This window comes from Ictidomys tridecemlineatus, chromosome Y (assembly GCF_052094955.1).
Source record: "Ictidomys tridecemlineatus isolate mIctTri1 chromosome Y, mIctTri1.hap1, whole genome shotgun sequence".
NCBI lineage: Eukaryota > Metazoa > Chordata > Mammalia > Rodentia > Sciuridae > Ictidomys > Ictidomys tridecemlineatus.
In genome coordinates, this window is record NC_135494.1 from 27204432 (window position 1) to 27221548 (window position 17117).

The 17117-nt window shown below is 41.9% G+C and overlaps 1 pseudogene; it reads right to left on the minus strand.

Moving 5' to 3' along the window:
- LOC144371911 (protein transport protein Sec61 subunit alpha-like) overlaps positions 1 to 17117 on the minus strand; it is a 611699-nt pseudogene that overhangs the window by 271919 nt on the left and 322663 nt on the right.

Here is a 17117-nt window from a genome sequence, read left to right on the forward strand (position 1 = left end):
TAAAACGGGAATAATCATGGTCTTACTCATGAATACTGTGAAGTGCATGTTAAGGAATGAATGAAGTGAGTGTGCAGAACAGTCCCTAGTACCTGCAAAGTGCATTTATTTTTATTGCCATACATTCGCATGGTCCAGGCTGCAGTCCCTGCTTCCTTTAACCCCGCCCCAATCTGAGGGCCAATCAGTGCTTAGGGACCCCAGGGCTCCCCCAAGGCGCATATCTGGGCAGTGGGGACCTCAGCCCATCCCAAGTCCCAGGGCGCGAGACTCCTAGAAGCCAGTGGCCATTGCTGGGAACAAACTGGCTCCACCCAAAAAGCCACAGCCTGGACCTTGCCAGGCAGATCCCCCCGAGTTTTCAGGACGGTGGCCCTTAAGAGGTCCTGGGCGAGCCAGGCAGTCAAGGGCCCAGAAGGGGCCGGCGTTCCCAAAAGCTAGCCAGGCTTGCCCAGTGGAGGGGCGGGAAGAATCCCCAGGCCCCCTAATCTCCAGGCCCCCTAATCTGCCATGCCCGCCCCTTTCCCATCACCGCCGCACCCCCTCGCTTGAATCCTACAAAACTGCCTACCCAACTGCACCCAAGCCTTGCGCCCTCTCCCACCCTTGCCCCCTTCCTCTCCCAGGCCGCTTCTCTGTCCCCCTCCTTTCACCACACCCCCAACCCCATTCTTCCCGCTCCTCTCTCAGGACACAAACCCTATGGGGCCACTCTGCAGACAGGCTCCAGAAGGCTTTAAGGGGCCTCAGCTCATCCCTCCTGGAAATCTCTGTTGTCCCCAACACCAAGGCACACGCCCCCCACACAAACCACTGGCTTTGGGTCACAGCCTGGCTTGAAAAAAGGTTGGATTGTGGGCTGGGCCTCAGCGGAATGGATTGGGGAGCCTCCTGGTCTCATTTCTCCATCTGTCAGATGGGGTGGGGAGAATGTGAATTCAGTGCCAGGCACTGGGGACATGGCATGGGCACACAAGCAAGGCGCTTGGCCAGGTGGTGTGCACAGCAGGAAGGCCCAGGGAGGAGTCATTCTCCTCCTTTCATGGTGAGAGTTACATCAAGATAGGTCTGGAGCAAAGAAAGGGGCCAAACCCTGAAGCACCTGTGCCTGCAACCATCCAGTTTAACTAACTCAACATGAGGGGAAACCTCTCTCTAGTTTCTGGTCTGCACCAGAGAAAACAAAAGAGTACTGAGTTGGTAGCAGCTGCTCCAAGAATGTGAGGGCAAGATTCAGAGAGCCCTCTCTCAAAACTTCCTAAAACCTCCCAGCCCCTCCGAGCCCAGCGGAAGCATCAACAGCAAAAACTTTTGGGTCCCCAAATCCCCTCATGAACCCCCCTGTCATCTGAGCTCCAGTGTCACCTCCAGGATGGCCCTAATGAGAAAAGCTCCCAAACCATTTTCTGCCTATTCCAGAATTGGTTTTCCATGATGAATGGACCGGACCCATATACTTGTAGATGGTCCCCTTGGTCTAACTAGAATACACTTCTTTCTTCTCAACTGTGGAACTTCAGCACCTTGAGCATACCTGGCATATAATAGGTGCTCAGTAAACACTTGGGCTGAGTGAATGAACAAATAAACAGCAAGTAAACAATGTCAACCCTAAAAGACTTGAAACCCAAACTGTGTCCAAGATAAGAGAATTCCACAAAGAGTAATCTCATATGTTCAGAAATCACAAACTACTAGAAATATCTGAATCCTACATTAGCATTTGAAAGGCTCAGAAAAGCCCTAGAGGTTTATTTTAATTAGATTAAATTTTTTTTCAATTTTTTTAATATTTATTTTCAGTTTTTCAGTGGACACCACGTGTTTTTTTTGTATGTGGTGCTGAAGATCCAACCCCGGCCACACGAATGCCAGGCGAGTGTGCTACCGCTTGAGCCACATCCCCAGCCACCCCTAAAGATTTTAAAAATTTATAACTGTTTTTTACAGTGTTTGCCAAATGCATTGGCCATAGAAAATACTTTATAATCATGACCACAGCTTTATAAATGGTCAGCTGATTCTTAGAATAAAGAACTTGCTTTTCTTTTTTTTTATAGGACTGAGTCTAGCAAAGTGATCCCCACATGGAAGATGCTAAAATTTTTTGAATGAATGCATATAAAGTAAATTCACCCATGTGCATTCTCTCTGGGTGCAAATCTATGAACCTAGGAGTTCCAAACTTTGGGTACAACCTGTACCCAAAGTAACACAGCGCCTGTACTGAGATTCTGAACCAGGCAAGCAATGAAAAAAGTCCTTTTCCCCCAGCTACAGAAACACAAGGCCATTCACATACATTCATTCACATTGACTCAAGCACACATGTACAGTTGCATGTGTGAGCACACATGAGCACACCAGCATAAACACACTCACATACAAGTACATATAACCACAGGCACATGGACTTGTGCACACACAGACACATGGGCAACCTCTTCTGGGGCATATGCCTCCACTCCTACACAGCCAGCTTCACTGTGCTTGGCCCAGGGCAGCAGTTCTCTGGTGGGGGAGAGGATGGACATCAGGAGGGATGCACAATCTGGCATCACCAAGAGGGCTGGATGTCACCCAGCAGGTGACAGATTAAATGTTTATTGTTGTTTCCTGCCGATTATATCCAGCACTGCATTGTGAGCATAGATATAGATGAGAGAGAATGGGAGAGTCGGCAGTGGGATCCCACCAGAAGAAATAACTAACCCTCCTCTGTATGGCTACTCAGCTTACAACTCTCTCCATTCCACTTCTAAGAGTCCAGCCTAACAAATACTAAAAACAAGAACACAAAAAAATGGATATCTGATGATGCTTGCTGCAGCACTGTCACTAACAGCAAAATACTAGAAAGCAACTGTATGTCCACCACTAGAGGACTGTAAGTTCGAGAGTGCTGAGAATGTAGCTGAGTGGTCCAGTTCTTGCCTAGGATGCTGAAGGTCTTGCGTCTGAATTTCCTACACCATGAAAACAATCAATAATTCTGGTACATCCTCTCCATAGAGCCTCTCTGGCTGTAATGTGATGTGTGACACACATGTGGTGCTAACTCCTTTACCAACAATTCTCAGCCCTGGCTGCACATTCAAGTTTCCCAGGAAGTTTTCAAAGAAACACTTACCTGGAACCCATCCTCAAAGACTCCAGATGCTGGGCTCAGGTCAAGTTATTTTTTTAAGTGCCTACAATAATGCTAATTGTGCAACCATAAATGAAATCTCTGCTATGTGAAAGTATGGAATGAGAGTCAGTGTAGCCAGGGAGTAGCAGGCACCATCTGTGTTTAAACTGACACATACAGGTGTACACACCCAGGTCTAGTGTAAAGACACCACTGAAATGGCCCTGGGAAAGGGAGAACCCAGGATGCTTGTGCTCTGGGAAAGAAGCAGGACTCTTTTTTTACTATGTGGATTTTTTTTTCCCACAATTTGAACATGGACAGCCCTAAAGGCAGAAATCCATGGATGGACCAAAGGGTGGGAAGGAGGACTCTCACTGGGTGCCTTTATTCATGGCTCTCTCACCCAAATCAGAGTCTGGCTTCTGTTGTCCTTCACAAAAGCAGAAGAAGTTTTAAATAAAGGTGGTGGTGACTGGCTCAGGCTCTGGACCTAGATAGGACCTGCCCTCAAGTCCCAGCTCTGCAGTATGACCTTGGGCAAGAGACTTCTGTTCCTCAGTCAGCACACCTGTGAAACTGAAATAAGTAGATCAGAAATCTGCTGTGAGAATCTTGTGGAGGAACAGGGGATGAGAAATAGGCAGAGCCCCATGGTGCCCAAAGAGCCAGGTCTTGACTGTCCCTCCCTGTGTCCTCCCAAGGAATCAGGGCTGGTGACTCTGGATTGATATGTTTCTGGCCTGTTCACCACTGAATTACAGAAACTCCCTGATGACCAGCCCTGCTTTGCAGAACACCTGGAGCTAAAAAGCTTGGGACACCCCCAGCTGGGACCAAAGATGTCCATCACCACCAACTCTCCCTCTAAGACACCTGGAAACATCACCATCAATCCTCAAGCCTCTCCCAATCTATTGCTCACCCTAAATCTTATAAAAAGGGCTAGAAAAAACCCAGCTACCCTGCAGCAGATGCCCTAGAGCAGCCAACTCAGATGCATTCACTGTGGCCCAAGCACTTAGAAAAGAAACCTTTTTTTTTTATGGTACTGAGGATTAAACTCTGGGGCACTCAACCTCTGAGTCACATCCCCAACAAAATTATATATTTTATTTAGAGACAGGGCCTCACTGAGTTGTTTATTCCCTTACCGTTGCTGAGGCTGGCTTTGAACTTGTGATCTTCCCACTTCAGCCTCCTGAGTCACTGAGATTACCGGCCTTCACCACCGCACCCAGCTTAGCCTTCATTATTTTAAAAGCAAAGTTTTGTATATTTGCACTTCTTATATTTCAAGAATTAAAATCCTATACAACCTTAGACAAGCAGCAGATCCAACCGGTTCCATCCCATTTCATAGATAGGGAAACTGAGACTGAAAGAGGACACTATCGTGCCCCAGATCATGGAAAACATTGCCTCCAACCCACACTCACCCCCCACAAGAAAAATAAAGCATTTTGAGCCTCACCTTAGAGATAGGGTAGTTCGTTCATTTATATAGTACTGGGGATTATTGAATGCAGAGGTGCTTTTCTACCTAGCCAAATCCCCAGTCGTTTTTATTTTTATTTTTTTATTCTTAGACAGGATCTGGCTAAATTGTTAAGGGCATCACTAAAATACCAAGGCTGGCCTCAAATTTGAAATCTTCCTTCCTCAGACTCCTGAGTTCACTTGCTGGGATCACTAGCTTGCACCACTCTGCCAGCTCAGAGTGGGCCTTGGTTTTCTGCTCTGGGCAGCAGGCTTCGCTGTGAGTACTGCCCACTTCCTCCCTCCGGCTTCGTTTTCCAAACCTTACCCCTTACTCTTAGTGCTAATTCTGAGACAAACCCTCCCTGAAAGATGAGAAGGTTCCTGAAGGCCACTCAATGGTACCTGAACTGCCCAGCACTGGCCAGCAATAAGCCAGTTAAGGATTTTCCATCTGACCCCTGAATATCTGTGGCAGGATGACCATAAGCAGCAGAATGGGGATTTATTGAGTCAAACATTTCATTTTATTTCAAATTAATATAAAAATCTCATATTGCGTTTTAACTATTTTTCAAGCCTAGCACCATACAGGGCACAGGCCCTTCACGAGCAGCAACTACCATCTCACAACATGGACCACCTGAGAAAAAAAAGGATGGCACAAACCACCCCCAGGTCCAGAGGCATGAGGGTTGGCAGCCTCACCTCATGAGCAGGAATAAAGGCTAAGGGAGACCAGGAGGTTGGGAGAGACCAGAGAGTGTAACACCCATGGGGGCCCAAGTCCTTCCTAGGAGCTCACCCACTCGCTGTTTCTCTTAGGAATTCATTAGCCATGACCTTATCATTTATTCACTTACTCGCTTGCTCACCAGTTCATTCCCTCAACAGTTTACACCTTCACTCATTCAGTTAAAAAGTCCTTTTATTTTTAAACACATTAGTCCAGAATCCCAGCTTGGGTCCTAATCTGTGATGGAGCATGAGGACCCGGAGGCCCCTCCAGACTGCCCTGTCCCGGGAAAGGTGCTCTCCCATGTGGAAGGCAGGACAAACCTTACCAGCTCTCAACAGGGTTTTCCTGGGGACTGGGAACCTGAGTAGTTCTCTGTTGCCCCAACAGGTAGAGCGAGTACCCATGCACCTAAATTGTGGGAGCCAGATGGCAGATGGATGTGTGAAATTAAAGATGCACATATTTCACACACACACTCACACAAACACACACGCACACACACACACACACACACAGAGCTCTCTGAGAACAGCAGTGTTCAGGTACAGGCACACACACACACACACACACACACACACACACACACACACACACACATGTCTGAATGAAGAAACTCCAGGGTCCCTTTTCTGTGATTTTCAAAATTCTGAGAGATTCAAAGGCAACAACAGTAAAGGCCTGTATCTTCCCAATGTATATGCCCAGGGCCCTGGCTTACCACTGTCCCTCTGGGGTGCACAGGGCATCTGCAGACGATCTCTTGGGGCATCCAGAACAGTTGTACTGCTCGAGAATCCCCAGAGAACCTAGCACTTTCTGCAGCCTCTACCTTAGGTGATGGAAAACTGTAACTTTTTCCAATTTGCACCACCAGCCTGCCAGTCTGCTCTCCTTGATTGTCCTCTCCCTTGAGCTGCTGATTGTCTGCTGACTCCCCAAATTCAAACCTACAGCCACATGGAGGCTAAGGACAAAACCAAATCTCTTGTTCAGGAAGCAGAAACACATTGTATGCTGCCAGTGCTCCATAGTCCCCACGCAACCCAGGACAAGAGGCACAGCTCCTCACCTGCCATCACTCACCCCCCACTATAGCCAGGAATGCTCTGCTCACTGAACAGGCCCAGATGACCATCACTCTTCCCTCAGGCAGAAAAAATTTGGTGCAGAAAAAGTTGGTGAAGAGTATATTTTATTTAATTTGGATCAAGAAAAGAGATAAACCACACAGCAGGACAGGGAATGACAATGTTGAAAAAAACAATTCATGCCCAGGTAAGAAAGGGCAAATCTCAATTACAGGGTAATCAGGGGATGAAAACGTTTGCCTGCACTTTGGAAGAGGCAGAGGAAGAGGAGACTTCATGCTGAGGCAAAGCCCAGACCTGCAGGCCCAACATGGGTCTTCAAGGACACCACAAATCAAGGCAGCCAGGTGGCCATCTTGTAACACCTGCTCTTCCCTTCTCCCCATCACAGACAAACATGCCACAAGTGCACTGGGCTGGGTGAGCCAATGCTTCCTGGGCCCTGGGAGGCATGTGTGGGAGCCACTTGAGATCTGGCCTATGGGGGACACTAGGGGAGCTCACACTCAGCTAGGCTTAGTCTCAAGAAGAGTGGCACCCCTAGAGAGAGGGAAAATGTTCTAATCCTGGGAATGGTCACCAGATCACTAGAAAGTTTATGCCCTTGTCCCTAGAACCCCAGTCACACTGGCCCTGATTGGGCTAGGTCACTGTTCTCTTAGTGGCACCTCTCACTCTGGACTAAGAAAAAGAACCATGAGCTTTTGAGACCCCAAATCATCTTCTGAGCCAGTTTTTTAACATCTGCCCTGGAAGACTGAAGTTAAACTGATGGCCTTCTCCCAGCCATCACTACTTGGGGGTAATGTCAGCTGCAATGTTGGGTATTTAAATACTACTTAAAAATAGTTAACATGTAAATTTTGTATTATTCATATTTTACCCCCATTTCTAAAAAGGAAAGATGCAGAGATCTGAGCCACTGCTCAGGTCAGCCAGGTGAGCAGAGGTCTCTGGGATCCAAGCCCAGGAATGCATGACTTTAAGCAGCTTCACCATGCAACATTGAAAGGACATGATAGTTGGGGACCCACACATCTGTAGGAAGCCACTTTCCCTCCCCACCAGGGCTCCCCTTACTTATCCAAGTGCAATGCTTTGAATTATCTCAGCAAATATATCACCAGTGACTGAACATCCTCAACAATGTACTCTCCAAGAGCTCAAGAAAAAAGATTTGTATTGGCACAGTCTCCATCCCAAAATAGCCCCCAAGGAGCACAAAGAGTGCCACCAAGGCCCGCTTCCCTCAGCTCCCAATCCCTGTTTTTATGTGATATATAGATGAGAGCTATAGCCAAGTACTAATGAGGCATGGCATTTTAGGTTGGAAGGTGACACCAGAAAGCCATTGAGATGACAATGATTATGTTAAGATGTGCATTACATTGGATATTAGACCTCTGATGTCCACCATGGGCTGCTACTTTGGAGCTTCTGCAGGACTCCTGGAGAGTTCTCATTGGTTGGGGAAGTGCAGTAGGAGGTAATTCCTCAGGAAGGATTTAATGGTAATTCCTGAGGAAGAATTTAATGGTGGAGTGTGTCCCTGAGAAGGCCACATGCATGGCATTCACGGGAGTTTTGGAAATAAAGTTTGTTCCAGTTTGAGTGGCTTGTGATTTTGTGCCCAGCCAGACTGTGGAATTTGGTAGCATGTATTGAGAACGTCTGAAGCTCAGAGGTAAGTGAAATTGCTCCCCCTTGAGGGAAGGCAAGAGAATGTGTGACCACTTCAAAAAACAATGTGTTGTTGCTTTGATTTATTTTATGTTTGTTTCAACCTGTCTATCTCTAGAACTTTCTCAGGCAAACTGGGAAAAATGGCTGGCTGAAGGTTTGAAGTTGTTCAGACCTGAGGAAGAGATAATTGATACAATGATTTTTTTTTTTTGTTCCATTTTTGTTTCATTCTGTTTTGGTTTGTTTTTGTGTTATCTTATTGGGTTGCGTTATCTTTATAGTAGATTGGAAATTAGTAAAAAACAAACTGAAAGAGTGTTAAGTAAATTGATGGAGGTTCACACCATGGAGAAAGATATTTTAGAACAAGCAAAAGAGAAGGTCTCTTGAGCTAGTCAGAAAGAGCAAAAAAATGTAAAGGAAAAGGGACTATTAGGAAAAAAGCTACAATAGGAGGCTGCTACTAATACCACACTTTCACCAGAAGGTGTAATTCAACCAACAGCTCCACCTATAGAGACAGCTGAGTGGCCCTCAACCCCCCGTAGTTGATAGACGGGATCCTGAGAAAGGACCTCAAAGATTAGCATGCCCCGTACTTGAGCAAGCAGGAGGGTAGCAAATTCACCATGCCCTAGATTTCAAAAAGAGTAAAGCAATTAAAAGAGACTATAACAAACTATGGTCCCCAAGCAACCTTCAATGTAAGCATGGTCAAATCCATTACTAACTTGGACATAATGCCAGCAGATTGGGCTAGCATGTGTAAATCTGTGCTAAATGAAAAACAATATTTGTTATGGAAGATTACCAATGAGGAAATTTGCAAGGAGATAGCTAGGCGAAATGCAGCACCGAGTTATTCACAAAAAAAATCTAGACATGTAGTTAGGAAAATGACCTTATGAGGTTCAACGGCAACAAATTAAATATGATCCTGCTATATATGCACAAATTGCTGCAGACACAGTTAGGGCATGAAAGACTTTGCAAGGACATTGAGATTTACAAGGTTATTTATCTAAGGTAATACAGAGAGCTAATGAACCTTAAGCTGAATTTGTAGATATGCTCATTCAAACAGCTGCCAGAGTTTTTGGGGATAGAGAACAAGCAATGCCGTAAATAAAACAACTGGCTTATGACCAAGCTAATCCTTGCTGTAGAGAGGTCATTAGACCATGGAAACATAAAGATTTAAACACATATATTAAATTATGTAGATTTATTAATGAACAAGGGCAAGCCTTGGCAGGTGCAATACAACAAGCTTTAGATGCCAGGCCAAAAACATGCAACAATTTTCAACAATCAGGACATTTTAAGAAGAATTTCCCCATAGGAAAGGGTTTTACAAAGCTAGGTAACAAAGGAATAGAATACCAGGTATTTGCCCACGATGCCATAGAGTGAGATATTGGACTAATGAATGACGGAGTACCCACCATAGAGGGTACTCCGTTATGAAAAAACGGACAAGAACCAGGAGTTTAACCATGATATTATGAAGAAAAGCATCAGGCTCTATTGCCAAAAATCGGACTGGGGGGCCCAATGCTCTGGGGCCCACAAGCACAAATATATGAGACAATGAAGGAACCAGCAACACCGACAGGGTAATGATTAGGAAACATTGTCCATTAAATCCCTCATCAGACAAACTAGAGGGAGCACAGGGTTACACATCTATGCCTCCACCAGAGCAGTACTAACTCCAAAGATGGGAGTTCAAATTATTCACAAAGGAGTAAAAGCCTCTCTTTGACAAGAAATAGTAGTCTTATTGTTGGGATGCAGCTCTTCTACACTAAAACGACTTATTATAAGTCATGGGGTAATTGATTCTGATTATGGAGGTGAAATAAAAACTATAGCTAGTTCTCCAAGAGGTATACCAGTGATTCTACCAAGAGATAAAATAGCACAGTTATTAATAATACCCAGCCTGCATGATAAATTTTCCAATCATACTGTAAAAAGAGGTTCCAGGGCATTAGGCTCCACAGGTGTAGATAGGGCTATGCTGTGTTTAAATATAGTTTCTCACCAAATGTTGAAACTACATCTTCAAGAACATAAATTAGATCAGCTACTTGATACAGGTGCTAACCTTAGCATCATATTTCATCAAGAATGGTCGAAACATTGGCCATTACAACAACCCACTCAAACTCCTAGGAGTGGTGACTATTCCCCAAAGAAGTGCAATGGTATTAGATTGAAAGGATCCTGAAGGATGTGAAGGAACTATACAGCCATCTGTATTAGATAATCTTCCTATAAATTTATGGGGATTAGATTTCCTAGATCAATTAGGTTTGACATTAACAAATAACATTAACCCTAATGTGCCCACTACTAGGGCTAGACAAGGTTTTAGGAAAAAAAAAAGATTAGAACAAGAATAAGGTATAGCAGCACCAATTCAAATAGATCAGAGAATAAATAGACATGGATTGGGTTTTCAGAAGGGGCCACTGAGACAATCAAAATTACTTGGAAATCAGAAAGACCAGTATGGGTTTCTTAGTGGCCCCTGACTAAAGAAATAATACAAGAAGCCCAAGACCTGGTCAAAAAACAATTAGTGGTGGAACATATACAACTTTCTATATCTTCCCATAATACTTCCATTTTTGTCATCAAAAAGAAATCTGGTAAATTGAGATTATTGCAAGATTTAAGAGCTCTTAATAAAGAGATGGTTATTATGGGACCTGCTCAATCAAGGATTCCTCAATTGTCTGATTTGCCAAGAACCTGGTGTGTTTTAGCTATAGATATTAAAGATGATTTTACTTCAATTCTAATTCATTCTGAAGATTGTCAATATTTGGCATTTACTATCCCTTCAGTGAATCATGAGGGTCCTGATTGGAGGTATGAATGGAATGTACTCCCTCAAGGGATGGCTAACAGCCCAACCATGTGTTAAATTTATGTTAACAAAGCAACCCAGCCACTTAGAAATCAAATTCCTGAACTGCAAATATTTCACTATATGGATGATCTGTCATTAGAACATAAAGATGAAAACACATTGCTAAAATGTTATGTCACACTTAAAACTTATTAAAAATTAAAATCTAGAGATAGCAGTAGATAAAGTACAATTAAATTTTCCAATTAATTATTTAGGATTTTTATTATCCTCAACAATGATCCATTCACCAATATTTCAATTATGAGTAGATCAACTCACATCACTTAACAATTTTCCAAAGATGTTGGGAGACATAAATTTGATAAGGCCTTATATAGGCATAACAACAGGAGATTTGGGACCTTTATTTGATATCCTATAAGGTCCATCACATTCAAATTCACCCTGAATGTTAATGCCTGAAGTAAGAAAGGCATTAAAAATCATTGAAACATACATGGAAAATATGCATTTGGATAGAATTGTAATAAGTTTGCCCTTATTATTTATTGTACTACCAACAACAAAAAATATTCCTACAGTAGTATTTTGGCAAGAAGGTCCATTATTATAGATACATTTATCTTATTCTTATAACACTCTTCTTACTACGTATCCTGAGGCTGTAGGACAATTAATACTCAAAGAAATAAAAGCAGCAAAGGGAGTTGTTGGAATTTCTCCCAATACAATTATTACTCCATTTACTAAAGATCAAATTGATGAGTTAGGTAATAAGTTAAATACTTGAGTAATAATCATGTTTAAATCTAATTTTTCACTTGATAATCACTTACCATCTAATCCTTTGTTGTTGTTTTTTGTCCTCGCATCCTGTAGTTTTCCCAAAAATCACAAGAATAACACATATCATGAATGCTCCAAATATATTTACTGATTGATCAAATAATGGTACAGCAGCAGTAGTTACCCCTGATCACACTTTTACATTTTTAGTACCCAAACAATCAGCTCAAATACTAGAGCTTAATGCAGTTTTACAAGTTTTTGTGATGTTTAAAGATGCTGTATTTAATTTATTTTCTAATAGTCAGTATATAGTTAAGGCTATAGTATCCCTTGAAAATGCTGGCAGGATTTCTTCTTCCTCTACTGTTTCCTCTTTGTTTTTCACTATACAAAGTTTGACGAGGGACAGAAAAGATCCATTCTTTATAGGACATATAAGGGCACATATAGGATTTCCTGAAGCCCTTAGTTTGGGTAATGATTTAGCAGTTAAAACTACATATGACATACATATTTTCTATGCACTACAAAAAGCTACAAATTTTCATAAAGGGTTACATATCAATGCAAATATTTTACAAAATCATTTTAAAATAACTAAGGAACAAGCTAGACAAATAATAAAACAATGTCAATATTTTGTGATTTTTAACCACAAGTTAATCTTGGAGTCAATCCTAGATGATTGATACCTAACCACATTTGGCAGAAGGACTTCACACACTTGCCAGAATTTGGAAAATTAAAATATTTTCATGTTACAGTTGATACTTTTTATGGATTTTTGATGGCCTCCCTTAATGCTGGAGAAAAAACTAAGGATATTATAACTCATTGCTTACAAAATGTTGCCACTGTGGCCATTCCAAAACAGTTAAATACAGATAATTGTCCTGGTTATACTTCCACCTATTTTAAAAAATTTTGCTCATCATTTGGCATTACTCACGTAATAGGAATTCCATACAATCCTCAGGGACGAGGCATAGTTGAAAGAGCTCATCAAACTATTAAAATGTACACATTAGAACAAAAAAAGGGAATTGGAAAGGGGAATATTTCTCCCAAAGTTAAACTTAAAATAATCCTTTTTTCTGTAAACTTTATAAATTTGGCTTCATCCAGGCTTAGTGCTGCAGAAAGGCATATGTGTCCAAAAAAATGTACATAATTCTAAGGTACTTGGAAGGGTATTCTAGCAGGACAATGGAAAGGTCCTGACCAAGTGATTGTCTGGAGTCGGGGTTCTGTTTGTGTGTTTCCACAGGGAGAACAGTGGCTTATTTGGATTCCAGAGACACTAACTACAGTGATTTCTACCGGACAAAAAGAAGGTGATTTGACTCAAATCCATAACAGCTGATATCCAGAGCACCAGCTTGGCTATTCTTACATCTGCTACAGTGATTAGCCAGGATGTTTTTTTTCAATATCTATTTTATTATTGCATTTTTCCACATTGTAAAGTTTTATTTTATTTTTGAGCTCATACAAACCTAGGTTAATGTTTTTCTGATCCATTTTATTTTTTTCACTGTGGAGTTTTTAATCATTTCAATGCAGATTTCACCTGTGTAAAGCTACAAGGCTTTTACTATTGTCTTATGTGTGGTACATTTGTGTGCACACTTGTGTTTTGTGTTGTATGTCTGTGTGTGCGTATGTCCCATATATATATATATATATATATATATATATATATATATATATATATATATATATGGAGCACTCATGAAAAAAAAAATAAATCTGGATTTTTTTTTTAATCTATGTGATTTTAATGGTTTAATTTAAATTGGGTAAAGAGCTGTTGAGGATTTTTTAATATGTGTAAAAATGAAGAGATTAACAGAACTGTTTGTTTACTTTCACCTTTCCTTTTCATTGTATTTAATAATTCTTTTCAGGATAATTTAAATTGTATAGAAAATTGTTTTCTTAATGCCTGTTGGAATGTTACTTTTTTTTTTTTTTTGCCATCATTGCCAGAATTCCTATCTTTATCCCAGTGCTGGTTAAGACAAAGATAAAACCAAACAACAACTTCTTTGATAGCTATCACAGTAAATAGTATAAACTGATGCATCAATGTATAATAACTCAAAAAATAATGCTCAGGAGAGGATTGACTTTGGGAGGAAATGGACATATTGATAGATTCCTCCACTTTGAACTGCTTGCAGAACTTGCCTGGACTATGTATCACTTGTATACATTGTGAACTATTTGCTGGTACTGCAAATTGTGGTAGTGCTGGCATTTCTTTGCTGATGGTTTCACGAGTGATACAAGTTTTTCAAAGGAGCCATGAATGGCTTAGTATCATGGCATTTCTGTATCCTCCTCCTTTCTGCTAGTGACGGTCTAAAATTTGGGGGCCAACTGAGGTGAGGCAGAGAACCTCACCCCCTCACTAGCACCAAGGCCAAATTTGGGGGCCAACAGAGGTGAGGCAAAGAACCTAACTCCACACACACTGGTGCAAAGACCTATCCACAAGTATGGCTGTATGCTGGACTGGTAGTCAGTGATGGGTATGATCCAATTGCAGTGGTACCAACCTAAGACAGGAGGCTGATGCCTAGAAGTGAGCTTATCCCATGACTGTTAAGGGCCATATGTTGTATTGGAAAACTTAACAGGAACGGTCCCTAAGCCACATTGCTTGTTTTTTAATTAAACAGAAGGGGAGAGATGCTGAGAGCCATAGCCAAGTAGGAATGACGCATGGCATTTTTTGTTTAAAGGTGATGCCAGCAAGCAATTGAGATGATAATGATTATGTTAAGGTGTGCATTCAATTGGAGAGTAGACCCCTGCTGTCTGCCTCAGTTTGCTACTTTGGAGCTCTGGAGGAATTCCTGGAGAGTTCCCATTTGTTGGGGATGTGCAGTAGGAGGGAATACCAGAGAAGAGATTCCCTGTTGGTGGAGTGTGTCCTGGGAGAAGGCCAAATGTGTGGCATTTGCGGGAGTTTTAAAAATAAAGTTTGTTCCTGCTTAAGTGGCTCATGATTTTGTGCCCAGCCAGACTGTGGCAACATAGGCCAAGCAACCCCCTTTATGGCGGAGAGGGAAATTGCTGGGCACATCCACAGAGCCCCATTTTATTTCACAATTAAGAAAATGACATGAATTTCTGCTTTCACTTCAAGACATTAATTTTCAATTTTTGGAGAAAAACAAATTTAGTCCTGAAATATTGTTGGCGAACACAGGCTCTTGTCTTGTGGTTCATAATAATAACTTCGGGGGGTCCACAATTAGTGTCCTTGGACGGAGTTTTCTGATGAAGCCCTTTATCTGCAGTCTGCAGTGGTGGCGAGCAGTGCCAGCGTATCTCTGACACCTTGTTCTGTGTGGTGAGAGAAACGGTTCTGCAAGCCCCTACTCCAGGTGACCACCTCTTCTGGAACCAGGTTAAGGAATTCAGGACTTTCAGATTTTCTGGAGAAGGGAGGGATGGTGAAGATGGCAAGTAAATAAAAACATCCTCTGGAACCATTTTCAGCTTTAGACATGACGAGGCTTCTTTCCATTCAGTAGCAAAATTTCACACTGGGATGTAAATCGTTCCCAAGCCCAAGTATGCCCAAAAAGTCAGACTGGAATCTCCTCAGAACAAAACCTTATAACCTGATTTGTCATCTGCAGTGAAAGAATGGAATGCATGCTTCTCCTATGAGACCTCTTCCACCCGTGACAAAAGGCCATCCAGGATCCTAAATCCCAAACTCAATGGCTCTAGCTGAATGCTACATCTGCTATAATAATAATAATAATAATAATAATAATAATAATAATAATAATAACAACAACAACAACAACAAAAATAATAATAAATTGTTTGCCAGTTCCCATTTACCCAGGACCGTAGTTCAGCTCGAATTACAGGCTCTAGGACGTTGAAGGGAGGAGGAAAAATATTTAAAAATCAAGCTCTAAATTTGCCAATCATAGTAACTCCCAATCCAGAAAACAACCCAATTGATAAGAGATTATCAACACTATAATCTTGTTGGATGAGGGTTTTTTTTTTATTATTTTTTTTCTTGGCTGCTGTAGTCACTATATTAATAAAAAGCCACTGAGATGTGAATGAGAAGAATTCGGAGATAACGATGATGTGGTGTTTGAATTTGGATGATCACATTTGAAACCAGAGTATTTGCTTGCTCCCATGTTCAGACTATATGGGGGCGGGGCGTGGGGGTGCAGTTAGCATATGGAAGGGGAGGTAACCAGGGAGGGAGGCAGGTTTAAAAGGAAAAGGAGAAAACAAAGCAACAATAACAATACAAAATTATATACTTAGGAATACAATGAAAGTAACTGCTACTTCCAAAGTCAACTGGGTAACTGAGCTCCAATATTGTGTAATTGACTTTGCAAGTAGAACAACAGCAACGGTAACAAATAAAATGTCAGTGTTTCACAGCACTAATCTATAATTCTGGGAGGCCCTCCCGCTCTCAGGCAGGACTGACAATACAATAGCTTTCAAAGAGATACTACCATCATGCTTTTATTCCTCACATCAATCAAGAAAAGAGAACCCTTTTCACAAGACATTAAAAATCAAACCTTTGTACAAAGAGATAGGTAAAACAGCACTCTCCTTAAAGGCAGCCCTGAAGAGCAATCAGATAATTGGTGATCATTGAAAGCAATAAAGTATTTTCATTTGCTGAGTGTATAACCCCACTTGCTGGCTGCCACCCCATCCTGGCAGGTATGCTATGAATCAAAAGTTTCCATCTTTATCTCATTTCACCCTGCCTGGCACCCACAGAAGGCTAAGGGAACTGGCAGCCAGCTCTGAAAACTTCAAGTGGGATATATAACCAATCCAGGCTTCACTAATCCATTTGAAGTGCAAAACTACTCTAATTACAGACTGATATATCTGCACACAAAACGCCCTTGCAAACCAATGGGAATTTGCAAAAATTGACAAATTGGCACAACCACACCTATTGAAGTTACCTATTATAACCAGGCACTAAGAGTTTCCAAGGTGCTTTTCTGTTTTAATTACCCTAGACACTCACTCAGATTGGAAGAAACCCTGATATCTATACCAATATTTTCAAAAAATAAAGATAATACTCTTTGCAAACATCAGTATACAATGCATAGACAAGTCTGGACTTCAGCCAGGGTTCAGGAAAAACAAGCACCTAAAGCCACCCACACACCTTGCAAAATGGCTGGGGCCATCAGGAAACTCTGCCATCCACGACTAGATTACCTCAAAAGAGTTAAGATGCCTGCATGCCATAAGTTAGTGAAACTTAAGAAAAACTGCAGGTCCCAGAGCAGAAAG